The sequence below is a fragment of the Aulonocara stuartgranti genome (assembly GCF_965226115.1).
Source record: "Aulonocara stuartgranti genome assembly, chromosome: 15".
NCBI lineage: Eukaryota > Metazoa > Chordata > Actinopteri > Cichliformes > Cichlidae > Aulonocara > Aulonocara stuartgranti.
The window spans coordinates 29412136-29429780 of record NC_138951.1 but is presented as its reverse complement, the minus strand read 5'-3'; positions in this window follow the sequence as shown (position 1 = coordinate 29429780).

Here is a 17645-nt window from a genome sequence, read left to right as displayed (position 1 = left end):
ATCAGCCTTTCTGAAACCGAATATTCCGAGTTGGACAGTTCGGGGTTACTCAACCCTGAGTATCGTTTTTCACTCTGAGTTTTCTAAACCGTCTTCCTGAAATAGGGCCCAGCAAGATATATAGGAGCTAGTCCATGTAACACCCGGACAACAAGTCCAGGTGTTTAACACTAAAGTTCCATTTAACACTAAAAACAAGTATTAAAATCTTAAAATCAATTCGAAAGCTGACTGGCAGCCAATGTAATTATGCAAGTATGGAAGACATGATATCCCACTTGCACGTGCCAGTTAGGAGCTGTGCTGCAGCAATTTGGACTAGCTGCAGTCGGCCAATTAATGTAGAAGTAATACCACAATAAAGGCTATTACAGAACTTGAGGTTAAAAGTTAAAAGGTCATTAAAACCTTTAAAAAAAAAAAAAAAAAAAAAAAGCAGTTTCAGTGCTGTGGTGCATTTTTAAACCAGACTGGAATACTTCGCCAATGTCATGTTGATTTAAAAAGGTCTGGAGCTGTAGAAGGACAATTTTCTCCAGAACTTTTGACAAAAAGGCAATTTAGAGATTGTCTGTAATTTGATACGACTGTTGCGTCCAGATTCTGCTTTTTTGGGATGAGTTCCACCACAGCATGTTTAAAATCAGAGGGGACGGACCCAGACTGAAGACTGCTATTAACAATGGAAAGCAAACATATACCAACAGAATCAAAAACTTCTTTCAGTAAGCTAGGTGGAATGATATCCATAGTACAATTTGAAGGCTTCAAGTTACTGACTACTTCATCAAGTAATGAAAGAGACACTGGCTCGAAGTAATCAAAAATGGCTGAAGTTGGAGTATAAACACATGGGTCATAAATGGGAGGGATAATGGGAGACCTAATGTCTACAATTTTGAAGAATTTCATTAGATTCTCGCATGTTATGTTCGCTGCTATATGAGAATCACTAGTGGGAAGATTAAGAAATGAATTTATAATACCAAATAAAATATGAGGTTTATGATAGTTGTTAGACACAACCTTAGAAAAACACTTTGTTTTTGCTGCTCTTACTGCTTTCTGGCAACTTGACAAGGATTCTCGAAGTGCCTCAAACAAAACTTTGAGTCGGTCCTTTTTCCACTTTCATTCCGCTTTTCTACATGCCTGTCTGTATTTTCTGGTATCATTATTCAACCACGTTGGGTTTTTGGTTTTAGGTACCATAGTATTTCCTAACAAGCTGAGTTAAATTGGGAAAGTAGGCTATCAGTGGTCAAGTAAGTGGGCCACTTAGCAGGTAATGCATGATTTAGATTTTTATAGAAGCAGGCGAAGTGATCTGCTGTATTTGAATTGATCGTACGAGATCGGAGTTTGGGCATTGCTGATCTACTTGACTGACCTGAAGAGGAAACTCAAATAGTCAGTGTTGGGAAGGTTACTTTTAAAATGTATTCCACTACAGATTACAGAATACATGCCCCAAAATGTATTTTGTAACGTATTCCGTTACATTACTCAATGAGAGTAACGTATTCTGAATACTTTGGATTACTTAATATATTATCATGCTTTTTACAACTACATGAATGTACTATTGCTGTGTGATTTATTACTTTTACTGAACATTATTCACCATACCAATAGCAACTAGATTTTTAAATCTTAATATAAAATGAGTAACAGTAGGGTGGACAATAGGTAAGGCTGCACTTTTTGCAGCGATCTTATATAGAAAACTATCCGCGGCTTCGAACCGTAAAGGCATAAAACCGTAAAGAGACCTCTGGCTAATACGTCGGGTTCTGTGTCGGCTTCCATCTCCGTTTCTGGTCAGTGACATCTCTTACTTTTCGACTCTTTGTCTCCCTCCCTGGTGCTCACAGACACATAACGGGTATGGCAGTCCATTCTCCCTGCAGCACGGACTACACTGCCCATGAGGCTACATTCTTTAGGGCTATGCCTGTAACACTCTGCCTATTGCCTTCATATTAAATCATTTTTGTGAATAATTTTTAAAAATATTTCTTCACGTCATTATGCGGGCTGCAAGTAGAAGTGACATGGACCGCGAGATTGAGACACAGACATGAGAGCCTCTTAATATGTGTTTTGTTTGGGTTTCCACCTACGTGGAGACCAAAAATATAGAGTTCATAGCCTCATGAAACAGGGAAATACCGCCGCGTAATCCATTCATTTCAACAAAGTAACTGTATTCTGAATACCACCTTTTAAAACGGTAACTGTAATGGAATACAGTTACTCATATTTTGTATTTTAAATACGTAACGACGGTACATGTATTCCCTTACTCCCCAACGCTGCAAATAGTACAGGCATATGGTCCGAAAAATTTATGTTACAAATTTCAAAAGTCAGAGAGTGACAGGCCGCAAGAAGGTACAAGTTTCAGGGTATGACCGCGTTTATGCAATGGGCCTGAACAAGATTAAAAGAGTCTAAGATTTAAAAAATCATCAGTCAGCAGAGCAGCGAAGCAAACATGAATATTAAAATCCCTTGTGATTAAAACACTGTCATACTTTGGTAAAATTCCTGCCAAGAATTCAAAAAATCTTGTATAAAGTTCTTATTATATTTAGGAGGTTGATACACCAGTGCACATAGCACCAGTGTTGGCAGGTGCAATTCAAATAGCTGCAGTTCAAGCGTCAGCTGTTAAGTGTCGACAGCTAAAGCAGTTTTTATAAACAGTGGCTAATCCTCTGCCTCGACCGGTCATTCGGGGTGAGTTGAGGTAGTTGCAGTCTGGGGTGACAAGTTCAGAAAATGGACTCAACTCACACAAGTTCAGCCAAGTTTCAGTCACCAAGAGAAAATCCAAGTTACGAGAGATGAAAAAATGAAGGTTTTATTGGCTAGCGACCTAGGGTTAACCAGGGCCAGTTTAGCTAGCACATGATTCCCTGCCAGCTGAGATGATCGACATAGGTTTTGATAATCCACTCCACCCCTGCAAAACGTGGGGACCGATGCCGTAGGCACTGGATATTAAGATGTGGAATCACTGGTATGATCCAACGGGGAGTTGATTCCAGGGAACGCCAGGAAATAAACCGCTTGTTGTCCAGGGCAAGGTTCTTGAGCTGGGAATGTAGCCGTTCATGTCGCCACACAATTTTTGAGCTTGACCAGTATTCCAGACCATTTCCTTCGGTGGGGTGGTGAAGCACTTTAGGAGGCCGGCTGCGAAGCCAGCGGAGGCGACGAAGCACTTCAGGAGGCCGGCCACAGAGCCAGCGGTGGTGACGAAGCACTTCAGGAGGCAAGCCATGGAGCCAGCGGTGGCGATTGGGCAAGTCCTGGAAGGTGGCCGCCAACGCCAAACCAGAGGTGGACGAGGTTCAGCAGGCTCAAAAGACCCAGGATCGTGACAGGCGCCATCTTTCTTGAGTCAAAGCACAATGCTGAGTTTTTTTTTTTAATAAATAACTCTCTCACTGAACTAACACAGCCAATCCCTCAACATACTTGTACTCTCTGCTCATGTTGCCTTCATATTAAAATTTTTTTTGCTTTTTAAAGAACTTATTTTAACATTGCACTAAACAAAAGACAAAAAAGGGCCAAATTGCATTATATTTCTTCACGTCAAGTAGGGGTAACGTGGGCCACAAATGGCCCCGGGCCACAAGTTTGAGACCCCTGTTTTAAAGTAAAGAGCCGACAATAATACTGAAAAAATCATGTGTAGCTAACTATCCAAGTCCAATTTATTTGAAGAAACCGCCATCTCTTGGTGACACTCAATTGAGTAAAAGTGTTGTGTTTATAGTGGAAAGTAGCTACGCCCCAAAGAAAGGAGGGTGGTCTCCCAGCCGGCTGACCTCAGTTTTGAGTGGCTGTATCTGTAAGTGGACAAGGATGGATGGATGGATGTTGTCAAATTTTTTTGCAATCAAGGGACAAGTTATATTTGACATTATAAAAATACTGAAAACATGTTTCATTATTTCCAAGAAAGCACTTCCTGCTTTTCTCCAAAGGATTAGGGGCTAGTGTAGGGGTTTTCGGTGCTGATAACTTGAACCTGACAGAATTAAAAATCCATTATCATTATTATTATTATTATTATTTCAACTAACATCTAAAAACCACAATTTTTCTCATTGCATGTGGTGAAGTTATTCGTTGTGTAAGGACAAGTTTAGTCTTTACTCTTGATATATTTTAAACTGGCATGTTACAAAATTCATATGTGAGTAACATTAAATACCTGTAACCACTAACAGCAGTCAGGCAAACAGTACCCATGTTTAATTTCCCGGAGAGGCTGTGCTTGTGTCTGATAAAAAAAAAAAGAAAAGAAAAAAAAACAGAGATGTCACATAAACTACACTCATCGATTACATATAAACATAAAAAAAACCCATCCACATCACCCTCTATATAACCAAGCTGACACTAAGCAGAGAGCTTTTGGAACTAATGGAGTTCAGTGAGAGGTTTTTCCAAGATGTTTCCCCTGGGAGGAAGACAGCCGACAACAGTCCATCATTAATCACAGAGCAGGCCTGGGAATTTAGAGTAAAAGACAGTGTTACTTAATAATCTAGTGCATTAACAGAATCGTTTACTTAAATCAATGGTTGCATTTTTGAAAGCCATATGGACTGTAACACACACACATATACATATACACACATATATACACACATATACATATATATACACACACACACACACACACACACATATATATATATATATATATATATATATATATATATATATCTGTCATATATATATATATATATATATATATATATATATATATATATATATATATATATATATATATGTATATATATATATATATATATACACACACATATAAATATAAACAGTAAAGGTTTGGAATGTTTTCTTCTTTTAGTAAATAAAACACGAATGCTGTTTTCCAGTCAGACTTACATTAAGAAGGTTGCACTGCTTAACAATGTATTTGTTGCAGATGTTCAAACAAATATGGACTTTTCAGGTTTCTCTGGAAAGGTTTAGTGAGCCTCAAACCGACCCGCTGCCAAACAACCAGAAATGCAACCAAGCCCTTCAGTGAGCACAAAGACTGTTATGGGTGGGTTTGAAGGACAGCTGAGAGTAATGTGAAGACAAATCCTTCAATCTGTCTTAATGTTTTTTTTAATAAGCCTGTATTATGGATGTTTGTTGACCATTGAATCTGCATGGATAGATGGTGATACTTTGTGATCCTTAAATTAATATTTTGGCTTTAATCAGTAACGAAAAGCATCTATAGGTGGTACCTTTGCCTTTTCATTCTTTTTATCCAGGTTCGCTATCATGCCCTTAGGAAGTGTGTGTTAATTATTACATCTACCTGGTTTTTATGGCTCAGCAGTAAAATCATCCCAGTGCTCAGAGAAACTGCAAAAAAGGCTAGTACTACATCTCAGAGTCTACAAGCCTCAGTTAGCAGATTAAATGTTAAAGTTCATCAGAGTACAATCAGAAAAGTCTGAAAAGAATTGCCTTAAGGAAGCCGCTTCTTTCTAAAAGTTCCTTTGGACAAATGAGACCAAAGTAAGATGTCTGGCTATAATAGACAGTCCCACGTTTGTTAATAAACAAACAAATACAGCATATGAGAACAAATACCTCATAACAACTGCCAAGCACGGTGGTGGAGGAGTGATGACGTGGGCTTTTTTTTTTTTTTACAGCCACAGGACCTGAACACCTTGGAGTCATGGAGTCAATCACAAAATCCTCTGTAGACCAATAAATCAAAGGTGAGACCATCTGTTCAACAGCTACAGCTTAGACAAGTCTGGCTCATGCAACAGGACAATGATTCTGAATGAGTGAAAAAGAAAAAAGTCAACATCAAGACCTTAAAAGAGCTGTACAGAGCCCAGAGCAGTACAAACACAGTGGCAAGCCTGGTTCACTTGTTTTTAATATTTTCTTTTTGAAGGTTTGATATTTTAGAGGAGAATTCTATGGAGACAAGCTCATTTTTAGACCCAGCCTTAAATGGCCATTCGAGAAAATGCAGTTTGTAGTACAAACACTTTATATTTCAGCTCTGGAATTTGGCGCCTGTATTGGCCAGTTCTATTTTTAAACCTGCATATTTGTTGTCAGTTGGCTGCCTGTTTAGTGACAAGTGACAGGGAGTGGTTGCTATGGTTACCTGCAGTTTAAAATAGTTTCACCATTGATTCTTAGTGGCTATGTGTAACATGTCCACATATATTATTTCTTAACTAATATCATATGAATAACACATGAAGGCCAAATCTCTAAAAATACACACAAACACACTCACATATAATTCACATTCAATGAAATGCACATATTAATTTAACACATATTTACTGACATGTGCACACTCAAATATGCCGTACATACACAATTACACCACTGACATGTCACATTTTTCATAGGTGGGGAGCAGTGTGTGAGAGGCTTGCTGAGAAATGGCACACATCCCAGCCTGATCACACACTGGTGGGGCTATGTGCACCTATTTTCTGCTCCACTGTGATTTGTAAATTATTAATACAGTACTGTGGGAGGCTGTGCAATTTATTTTGACTGCTGCTGAAATTACATGTTTGACAGTGACAAATCTGAATGTGTTGTAGAGGGATGGATGTGGGTCGCCGGCTTGGTGTTAGTTTAACTGGGGGGTGTTTTGTGTGTGATTACATATAAACACTTTACTCGTGCCATTTTTTTTCTCCTTACCTGTCCATATCTTATTTACCAAGTAATTTAAACGTGTTCACATGTGCATTAACATACATGAGCACATTTATCTCCTGGTTAAGAAGTCAAACAAGGAAAATCGCTCTCAATCTGTGCTTGTCTGAGGCTCACATGCACACTCCACCACCAATTCCACATCCCAACTTTTACACACATGTGCTTAAAGAGAAAGACTTTAATTGTAGCATTTCTTCTCTAATATTTCCCTAGAGCCAGTGTAATTTTTCAGACTCAGGGGAAAGCATACATTGTATTTCAACATTAATAACTTGCAGCTGATGGATTTTCAATAAATAATTGCCCTTGTTACCTTGATTACTTCTGCATGAATTGCATCCACAGTATGATGTGCAGCCAAAGCAAACACAACAAAATACCTCAAGCAGAGAAAGCTTGATTCTAATGGAGTCAAAGTGCTATTCAATAATCAATTAATCATTAATAAAAACAGAGAGTAGAAGTGGGACTAATGTATCACCTTGCTAATGAAAATCACTTTATTTAGTTCAAATTTGTAGCCGCTTCATTCAGTTTTTCCTTAGACTTAGCATCCAGCAGGTCACTAATGAATTATTAAGAGCTTTGCTGCATTTTAGCCACATGTTAACAAGCATATTTTCAGATATTAGAAGATTTTACCTTTTTAATCGTCTTGTCTTGTATTGTATTCAATTTGTCCATTTCTTCTCATATAAGGTTTTCATTTGGGTATTTCAAAAGCTACGCTTTTACTGTATTTTATTTTAAGTGAGTCATCTAATAAATAAGGCTTGAATTTCATATTGTTACTCACATATGAATTCGTATTTCCCCATAGTTTTCGTCAACGACCATTTTTGTTTGTTTTTTGGACAAAAACAACCACTGTGGGTTGCCAGCTCTTCTAAAAAAGCTTGCTAGCATTTGCGCCATCTTCTCCTCTGCATAGGGTCAATTCTGTATTTAAATTCTGTTATGGTGGCAGTCAAAATGCTAATGTTGCAGAGTCCAGAAATCAATGGGTGAAGTTAAAGTGGATTTTTCCATCTTTTATATAAAATGTTTTCTTAAAAGCTCGGGCAACACTCTGCAAACTTAAATAACTACATGCAATGTGTGAGATCACACTCCCCTACGTGACACCTTTGTTAGATAAGCTTTCAAAAAGTAACAACACCTTCATCCCCAACACCTTACTTTAAAAATGTAATACTTCCATGTATTCAGCTGGGTCTGACGGTTCCTAAGTCAGAAATAAATTCAACAGGAGAACAAGAGACTAATCTTGTTAACAAGGTAATAGAAACCTGCTTCAGGGGAAATCTGGATTGTAGCCGAATATGAATAAATTGTGTGAATGAAGGTGATGGGGAAGGGAAAATTAGAATCATAATGAGCAGTTCTTTGCTGAGAGAACAAAATATATTTATAGAGAAGACACACTTTATTAATAATTCTAAAGATGAATTAATGGCTGGTCAATATGTCATTTTGCAGAGCTTTTGAATCAAACTTGCTTATTGTACCATGCAGTAATTTGAGCCTGTGCTTGTGTTTTATTGTGACAACCAGATCACTCCCAAGCAGTGTGCGGAATGCCGCAAATACAAATTGATAGTTGTATGAAGCCACGAGTTAAGTGATCCTCCACTGGGACACACCTGAGTGTAAGGCAATTTCATGGTTATTGGTTTTTCCTCTGGCTGTGTCTTCCACCTTGATTTGGTCCTTGAACTCTCCCATAGACCAACCTGTGGTAAGCTGGATGTTTCTTGATGCACAGAGCAGCTTTCCCAGAGGCTCCCATACAACACTGCTTCCCAGATGGTGTAGTTCATTAAAAAAATAAATAAATAAATCAGGGACTAACTTGGGTGAATTTAAAAAGGAGTAACAGAATATATTAAATCCACCACTCCATGTAAAGGAATAAGCTGTATCGCCAAGCTTCCTCCCAGCTTCCTCCCACACTATTCAGAGATCAAAGAGAAGCAGGGAGAGCTGAGATTCCCTTTGTGGATATGAGTAGTAAAAAAAAAGAGAAGAAAGAAATATGTTCTAATTTAACAGGCTGCAGGGATGAGATAGGCATTGCCATCCTTTGGCAGCTCATCAAAACAAAATCACAATCTGCTGCATTGCCACTTCCTAAGGTCATACCAGTGTACTGTAGATAGCACACAGGCATCAAAATCTATGGAATGACATTTATGTCATAAGTATGCACAAGCAAAAACATAATCTGAGCAACTTAGTTTATTTCACAGGCTTAATTAAATTCCTTGCACGTAAATTTAACAACCCGTGCGCGTAGAAGTCACACTCGAGTGTCAGCTCTCGCAGGTAGCTCTCTGCGAACATTAATGCACAGTTGTTATGAGTTTTTTGTTTGTTTGTTTTCTAAATCCTAGAAGTTACGTAATACCGTATAACAGGTTAAAGGGACAGCAGTGCAGAGGGTTCACAACTTGCCTTAGAACAGACCTTCCCAAAGTGTGGGGCCGGCCCCCTAGGGGGGGCGCAGAACCATTGAAGGGGGGGCGCGGTGTGAAAAAACAAACAAACACAAACACAAACGCAAAGCAGGAGATGAAGCATTGCTGAATATGTTTACAAAACAACTTCATTTTAAGCCAAAGACTAGAAATGGCTTAAAATTTCTAGTCTTTGGTTTCACCTGCGCAAGTGCCAAGGTAGGTCTCCCCTGCAGAATTGGTTTTCCCTTCCTCGGGAGCAGCGCTGGGCTCTCCAAATCACGGACAAACAGTGTTCCACATTCTTGATTTTCAGTTCACAAACACTTGTTGTAATGACTAACTACTCCTGACATTTTGGAGATGTTAGCTCTTTATACAGTAAAGTTACAGTGGGATACAAATAACATCAGGCTGATCCTGCCATGATTTGTTCCCCCTGTCTAAATCACGGACAAACAGTATCCCACAGTTGTTTATGTTTTTAAACCCATTTTGCACAGAGAGGCATTTTTTGAAAAATGTATTGATAGCAATGTTGAACATTATTACGCAGGGAAAAAACAACTGCATGTAAAATAATTACACCGTGAAGCCTCTGCCTTTCTAAATAGAGGGACAGTAACTGCGTGTTTATATGTAAGCGTGTAAAACCTGAAGATAGAGGAGTCATTCCATGAAAATGGCACAATTTGAGTCCCTCTCACCTCTTATGGTGTATTTCATCTATTGGGTCACCAAACTTTCTATTTAAACAGCTTTACATATATATTGAAATGTACCCTTTAATACAGTTTTTTCATTTGACACCATCTATTTTGTCATGTCCCTCATGGCCTTGATGAAAGTTTACTTTGAAAATACCAAATAAAATTATTTAAAAAGTCAATAAATTTTGGTATCAACCTAAACATCTATTTGTGCTCTTTTGCTGTTAATATTTCTTTTTTTCAAATTTAATTGTTAATTATTCATTAAAATCACAATTATTCCTGTACCTGACTAACCTTTCAACCCCGTTACATGAATGATCCCACCCCCATAAATACAATGGTGTGATCCAGAATTTCATATACATCAGGAAGTGACATCACTGAAGTCTTTTGGACAACAGGACCACAGAGACAGGCAAGTTGCTCCCATCTTTTCCTTTATTTTAGTCATTTATCTTGTGATATTGTGGTTGTCAACCTCAATGACTCAACACCGTAACATGAAAAAAATATATAAAACTATAACTTATGAAAAAGTTCTTTCTTAGTTCATGAATATATAGTGATTTTGAATTTCATGCATGCCATGTGTTCTCTGTCTGGTATTCACTATATTGAGCAGCGGCCAGTTTGTGCAAAAATCTCAACCCAGTCACACTCAACCCTGTTATGTTTTTGATTGTAACGGTGTTGTGAGATCGTGATGGGGTTGAGATTTTAATACTTTGGTTGTTAAGTTATCCAATTATTTAAATTAATTATTATTATATTCAATCACCCTTCTTATACTGCATGCATGCTGAATGTGATTTATGTTCCATGTTAAAGATGGCACCAACAACAGCAGCAGAAAGGCAAAGGAAGTATCGGGAACGCCTTAAAGCTGATCCTGAAAGAAGGGAGAGATACCTGCAGAGTGAGCGTGAGAGATGGAGGCAACTGTCAAGGTGACAGTCAAGAAATCTTTGGAGGGCACACAAGAGGACTTCATTGAGCTCTTCCTCAGCTTTGTAAAGAAATTTAAAATGCATCACTTTAATATCAAGCAGCAGTATGCCTTCTGCCGTGAGCTGAAGAACAACATGTCAGGGGAGGAGACTTTGATACATGTTGAATTCTCAGAAAACTACAGCTGTAAATACAGTTTTCAAGTTCAGGTGGTCCACTTTGGGGCTTCATATCAGCACTGATACATGTGAGACTTCATCAGAATTGTGAGCATCACAGCAGATGCCTTTGTGTAAAAGTAACTGAGAATAAAACACAGAAAAACATGAAGGAGATTTTCCTGGTCTGGCTTTTTATAGCAGATAACCTTAAAAATATTCTACAATGTTCTGCATATAAAGTTTAAATTTCTTCAGTATTGAACAACAGAAAAAATAGGCTTTCTTGTCCGAGGTCATTTAAGTGAAAAAAGAAAAGAAAAAGACAGCAGCCAACAGCGCTGTAAACAACGGTAGACTGGTGGGTAATAAGCAAATGAATAATACAGAAAACAGAGATTGGAGACGGGAAACTGTTCTTGAAGTACAGAGAGAGATAGAGAGAGCTAGCTGTGCATGAAGTGTGATTTTAATAGTCGTGGAAGCAAAACAGCAAAATTCATGACGACATTGATCAAATGTGAAGCGCAGTTTGCTGCTTCTTTTGGTGCTGGCTTGGTGAATTTTGGTTGGAGAGACAAAACCTGCAGCTCAGAATCAGCGCAAAAAGACGTAATCACAGCGCGGACCGGACGCATCAGAATCGCTAAGCTCCGACAGCGTGTCCTTCTACGGGCCGTCGGGTGAGAAAGCCGAGAAAGACAAAGTTGATTCTGATGCGTCGGGTCCGTTCTGCGTTTACGTCTTTGTGTGGAGTCCGTGTACCTGCTCTCATCTGCTGTTTGGTTGTTGTTGAAATGGTTTTGTGAGCTTTAATCTGAGAATCTGGCATTTCTGGCAAAACACAGTTATATTTAAAAGTCGATTCAGGATTTAATGAATTGATATCGCTTTATTCAAGCTACTCACCTCCCACTTCCATCTGCACTTTCAACTGGACCACGGCCAATCAGAGAGGTCCCGCCCCTTACTATCTCTGATTGGTTTAGTCCACAATAGGGGCATAATGTGTGTCTGTTGTTGACCACAGGGAAGGTTGCAGATTTTTATTTTTATTTTTTTTTGCTACCCGAACATTTGGTCGCACAGGTGCAACCAAATATTTTTTTTAGTCGCACCACTAAAAAGTTTGGTCGCATTTGCGACCAAATTGGTCGCACTCTAGAGCCCTGATACACACACACACACACACGCATTATGTTACATTTGAGCAATTCACTTTACAATGTTTGTTAGTTGTTAATGTGCTGTTGTGGTTGTTTTTACTTTAGATTAATAAAACTTAATTCTACTGCAATTTGTATCTGGTGTCCTTCCTATGGTTACAAAGTGAGATATAATGCTAATGGTAAGCCCTATACATTGAATTTAAGAGTAAACAACTGTTTATATGTAAAGCTGTATTTGTCTCTTCAACCCTGTTATGCTAGTCTCAACCCCGTCACACCTACATTTTCATATATTATTTTGTTAAAATGTTGAAAAAATAATTTAATGTTTGGGGATTTCTGTCTAAAATATTGAGCGCTATCATCTGATCATTGATTTTGATTACAATTCTTAGTTAAACTAAATTTTTGATGAAAAATGACAAGATTGCGTTCACTCATTAGTTACATTTCAGGATTTAAGAGAGTAAAAATGTGTGATTTTATGTCGTTTTTCTATTTAAAATTATTGAATTGGTATGGGTGACATCTAATTAATGTAAACATATTGATTTCTTTAGAAATACATTTTAAGATAATATTCAGAGAGCCTCCAAAATGTCCATAACGGGGTTATGGACATTTTTACATTTTTACAGTCACTACATCTTGAAAATATGATCAATAATAAAAGAAAACTAATGCCTGAGATGGGAAAATGCATTTTTCTGATAGTTAAATATATCCTTAATGATGTGGGATATACATATAAATAATACATTTTGGTAAAAAATGTGAAAACATCCAAGTCCAATTTTAACCATTCTCTTGGAATGACTCAGAGACAAAATACTGTTAATCTGACTATCTGCCATTCTGCAATTCATCTCATGTAAACAATAACGTGGCGCACAGCGTGACGTGAAAAAAGGCACATACCTTTGACGTTGCGTGACGAACTCTGTATTCCTCATCCACAAAACAGCTGCGTTTTCAAAAATACCCGTGTAGGTGTGGAAGTAGCATAAAAGAGTTAGTAGTTTATTTTCTTACTATCTGTAATTTATTGCAGATTACTTGTATTTGCTTAATTGTTTACTGAATGTTTGAGGTGTGAAATAAACCGCAATGGAGCAAAATATGGGTGTGTGTGGCTGGAGTATGTGTTTGTGTGCGCGCGGGGGGGGGGGGCAACATTTTTCATGTAAAACAAAGGGGGGCCCAGCAAAAACATTTTGGGAACCACTGCCTTAGAATCATCTTGTTTAAAGGATTTCTTGAGCAGTGAAGTAATCCTGTGACAGTAGTCAGTATTTCCACTGCCGTACAGCAAACCATAACTGTTGATAATTCAAACGGCAAACTTTATTTTTCAAAATATAAACAAATACAGTTTAAAAACAGCATTTCTGTCGCTGCCACAATGTAATGCAGTTTAACTGTCCGTCAAAGTGACCAATCACATCCTCACGTGTGCGCTGGCTTCTTTGTGCACGTGGCTGCCGAGTTCTACAGGAGCGGTTTGCTGAAGTTATGTGCAAGGAATTTAATTGCGCCTGTGAAATGAAATTATTTGGTCAGATATTTTTGCTCGTGCATATGTTATGACATAAATATCATTCCATACAAGTCCTTTCATATATATTTTCTTATTATTTCTCCTATGTATGTGAAAACTGGGAATCAAACTAATAACTAATATGTGTTGATAATTTGATTAATAACGTATTTGTACAATTCTGCAAAAAATATTATAATTTTAAATCATGCCATTGTCAACTGTAATATGAAGATAATAATAGTATCATATGCATTCATATGAAATAACAGTGCAATAGTTCCCACAGCCACTACTGTAGATGGAGAGTAAACACTTGAGGTTAGCCTTTTAGGGTTAACTGCTAGCGTAGCAGCACTTTTGATAGCAGTTGTTCCCAACTGCTATCAAAATATTTGATTTATGTGTGCTATAGATCCCGAGCAAACCCAATCTAAACGACTTATTAACGTATTCAAAATTAAAATACTTCAGTTTTTTGTGCATAATGACATCAGTAATGAATATCACAGAGCCAAATTTGTTCTGAGCCTTTCATTATTCTTCCAAGCTTTTTTTTTTAAAACAAACTCTCAGTGACGGCATTAAAACATCCCAATTCAAGAAAAAGCAAAGACAAGAATGATGGATCCCTCTGAGATATTTTCTCTCATGACTTATTTCATCACACAGTCTCTATCGTTCCTCATGCCGCAGCTCCCCTGCTATGTCCCTGTCTTGGGCGTACAGCTGACTGTATACTTTATCGCTTGGTGTTTTATGAAGAAAGAAGAGGATAATGCAGTGACAAAAAAAAGTCTGCCTGCCATCTATTTCTGTCCACCAAGTCCATCATCCATTCCAAAATTAGAATGTTTGAAATAGGAAGCAAAGGGCCTATTTAAAATTTAGCTAATTATAGGACAATCCATGAGTAAAAAACAAAACAAATTGTTTGCACAGTTTGCTTTTATTGATCATTTTCTTATGACTAAAGCTTGGATATTTAAATGCAAAATTGTTGAATAATGGTAATAGAGTACTGACTGCAGAATTTTAACTCAATACTAGCATTCAGTTTGTTTACATGTTTGCATGTCATTTTCGCATAAAGCTTATGCACATATAGGTCTGAACAAGTATAAAAGTATATTAGCATCTACAAAATTTAGTCAAGCTAAGTAGTTTGTTCTGATTACAGCACTAGAGGAAGACTGCTATAAGGCAACTTCAAAGCAAACCTGTATTTATGGGGCAATGTGAGACATTTTTAAAAATCGTAATGCATCCCTATGTAAAAGAAAGCAATGAATCTCACTGGCCACTTCATTAGATACACCTTGTTAGTACTGGGTTCAATTCTGCTGTCAGATTTGCTTTAATTCTGTGTGGCATAGATTCAAGAAGCTAATTATACGGAAGCATTTTGGTTTGTATTGACAAGAAAACTTAATTCAGTTGCTGCATATTTGTCAGAAGCACATGTGTGATGTGAAAAATGGGTTTGCGGATCATTCCAAACATGGACACCAACCCCCTGATGATCCTCTAAACCCCCTGAGCCACACCCAGTTTCACACCTTGGCTCAGGCGATTAGAGGATCATCAGGGGGTCCTTTTGTCCCTCTGTGGGGGGATACTCCCACTAGGTTTATATCTGGGACTCTCCACCATTTGACCTTAGAACTGAAGAAGCTTCTCGGATGAGAGGTGAAACGTCTTCAAGTAATTTAAAGAAGTCCAGACGCTTTTCTTTGCAAGCTCCTTTGACTTCGTTGTGCTAACTTTTTACAGTCAGTTACAATAACTCGTGCTGCGTACTAGCTAGCATGACGGAGTTTCTATACAGTTGGGTGGGTGCTATGATGTTACTGGTGAACTTTATGTTATTCATATGGTTAGTTAGTAGAGTTGCCTGTCGTCCCGTAAAAAACGGAATCCTCTGGTATTCACAGTTAATATTACGCATTTCGTATTGAGCTGAAAATAAACGCGATTTGTCCCATTGTCTGTCATTTATTATTTTTAATATTCAGTAATGGTCATGTCTCACGTCTAGTCTTCTCTGTCTTAATTTCAGGTTTCCACCATATGTTGTAGATAGTTCAGGAAGTTAACTCAACCAAGCAGTCTTTGGGTTTCGGCTAAGTACTGTTTAGAATACCAGAATAGGGAGGATGGTGTAGGTTTAAGTTTATTAGATTGATACATATGTACCAACAAGACAGTGTACATCACTGTCACAACGACGTTTGTTTTCATTCAAAGGCTTTATGGTTTTTCCTATAATACCTGGTGGGCCGGTTTCTAGTCAAAATGCCCGGGCCGATTTTTTTGTCCCAGTCCAGCCCTGCTAGTAACTGCCTTATTAATCATGAATTTCACTATTAAAATGAATATTAATAAAATCTCTATTAAGACACTCAAAATTTGCTCATATCTTAATCATTATACAGTATATGTAAATGTGCATCTAAATACTCATTTAGACTTTATAAATAATACAATGGTACAGTTATATAACAGTTTATTAAAAAAGAAGAGATATTTATATCTATATTTATGAATTACATACTAAGGAGGAGTAATGCTCCTTACTAGTACCTGACTGATGCTTATTAGTGTGACATTATTCTAAAGTGTTACCGATTTTAAAACTACTGCTTTGTTCGTAGAAAACTCATGATGCATGGACATCCAGGGCAAATGTGTCTGTGTTTCATAAAGGTTACATCATATCTTCAACAATGAATAAGAAAAAACATGACAGGCCTCTTAACAATACATGTAAACACACTCACTGACTGTGCAGCTCAGCAGCATGTCGGCTTCCACCAGCAAAAATAGTACTGCTGCAGGAGGAGAGACTGATGTAAAAGTGGATACATCTGTGAACAGAGAGCACCTGACTGTTTTTAAATGGGTTTTGTCACAACACACAACAGAACCCCAAAACATGTGACCTGTTTGCTGTCAGACTTAATGATGTAAATGGCAACATTTTAATCAAGAAACACTTTAGCTTTATGTGTGAGTTTTTTGCTCAAAATTAGTTTTTAAAAATGTAAACAATATTGAATAAACTCTAATTTTTCCCAGTTTTAGATAAAAATAATAACTATACAGGGACTTCTTCTTGTGGCGTTATCTTTATTACTTAGGTTTAGTTAATAGTAATTATCACAATATATGTTTTGCCTCTTCATTTTTGTGTGATGGCAAACCTGAAAGTGAGACAGACAAAGCAATGAAGAGGACTGATGATGACAGCGGGCAGTAGAATCACGATGCATGAAGGTATATTGGATAAAATGGCAATTTACTCATTAACTGAGAAACAACACCTACTGAAAATGCTGACATAAAACTGGTATGGGGAATTGTAAGACTAGGGGCTTACAGCAGAATAACAGCATGCTAATAAAAAGTTAGAATAGTTCAGGAGGTCACAAATGGATAAGCTACTTTTTTCGCATCATTTTGAGATTCGTATTTCATTTTAGAGGTATTGCACAGATGAAAGAAGGCATATGTTTAAAAAGGACTCCATGGTTCCCCACAACTCTTTAGAAACCCTCTTAATGGTCTTGGTGCCTCAAAACTATAAACACTGACTTGTTGTTAGCTTTAGGGTCCATCTACAATAAGACAACAACAAAAAGTTGCAAACAAGAAAAGACTAGATAATAAAAACAAATAAACTGAATAAAAAAATTTAATCTAGCTAAGATATTAGTAAGCATTTAGCAGTCATTAGTTTTTGGTGCAAATAATTCTTAGCACAAAAATAATAGTGTTTCACACTAATAGTACCTAGTTGAATTATTAAGTTGATATTATGATTGTAAAACTTAACTGTAAAATGCTAACTGCTAACATTTCTCTGTGATTTAGTCCAGAGTTGGTGTGAAAATTTATATGCTTCTTTTTAGTGAAAG